The sequence below is a fragment of the Toxoplasma gondii genome (assembly GCF_000006565.2).
Source record: "Toxoplasma gondii ME49 unplaced genomic scaffold asmbl.1930, whole genome shotgun sequence".
Classification (NCBI taxonomy): Eukaryota; Apicomplexa; class Conoidasida; order Eucoccidiorida; family Sarcocystidae; genus Toxoplasma; species Toxoplasma gondii.
In genome coordinates this window covers 1-1,010 of record NW_017383506.1, presented here as the reverse complement: position 1 = coordinate 1,010, position 1,010 = coordinate 1, and the positions used below count along the sequence as shown (strand labels likewise).

The following is a 1,010-nucleotide window of genomic DNA, read 5'->3' as shown; positions in this document are numbered from 1 at the left end:
GCAACCGGGTATTGTAAGTATGAGAGTAGGCTTGTCCTACGATCTACTAAAGATTTTTCCTGCGTTGTTCGATGTGGCCTGGTGGGGGAGCAAATGCGGAGTGCACGTGCCGCGCTTTCTACTACTTTGCGCGTGACGACACTGTCGTCGACGCAGATCGTCAACTTGTCACCGGTACACAAATGCGGAGTAGAAATGCCGACACCCGGAAAACGCGCGGGAGCAAATGCGGAGTGTGACGCCACGCTGTGCAGGCCCCTTGAACACAACTCGCTTTTGCGGGGGCGGCGACGCGTTTGGGAAACTCGTATAATATTAAAACGTGTATTCTGAAGAAAGCCTCGCAGAAAAGAAGCTTTTACTACCGCCTTGGGCGGGGAGACGCAGCCATGTTGTTTTACAACAGTCATGGTGGGTCGTACACGTCCCCAGCAACATGTGAGGAATGTGACGCCAACGAGTGCACACTTTTAGATGGGCACAAATTGTAGAGCGATTATCCTCGCTGTCGGTCATACTGCGTCGAATACACCGGATCCCTTCAGACCTCCGAAGTTAAGCGGCGCAAGGCCCGGTTAGTACTTGGGTGGGGGACTCCCAGGGAATACCCTCGGGTGCTGACAGCTTTTTTCTTCCATCTGCCTGTGTTTTGTACTGGTGGTTGCAAACCATACTTTTTCTACCGATCTTACCACCAACAGTAATGAAACACTTGCGTCTCACAGTATGTGGCGTATATGCATGAACAGTTCGCCCTATATGCGAGGAAACCTGTCAGCATGAATGAACGGAAGACGCCTATGTACTTACACTCCCCCGTCTTGATCATGAAAGATCTGTTCATTGTATATGGCTCTTCTGAAACTATGAAAGGAAAATATAGCTTGTTGTTGTTATTCCTTATCGTACCAGCGTCCCTTTTACACAAACAAAATGTCTGCTGCCATTTCGAGAGTCTACAGACAACGTGGAGAATGCGTGTATTTGTGCTGCTAGTGACTTTTGATGCG

At 49.4% G+C, this 1,010-nt stretch overlaps 1 non-coding gene across 1 annotated transcript; it reads right to left on the bottom strand.

Moving 5' to 3' along the window:
- TGME49_461490 lies at nucleotides 1-80 on the bottom strand (the record flags this gene model as incomplete). Its single annotated transcript, XR_001974493.1, has 1 exon — nucleotides 1-80. It is a non-coding gene; the product is annotated as a 28S ribosomal RNA (ribosomal RNA).
- Between the last annotated feature and the right edge of the window lie 930 nt (nucleotides 81-1,010).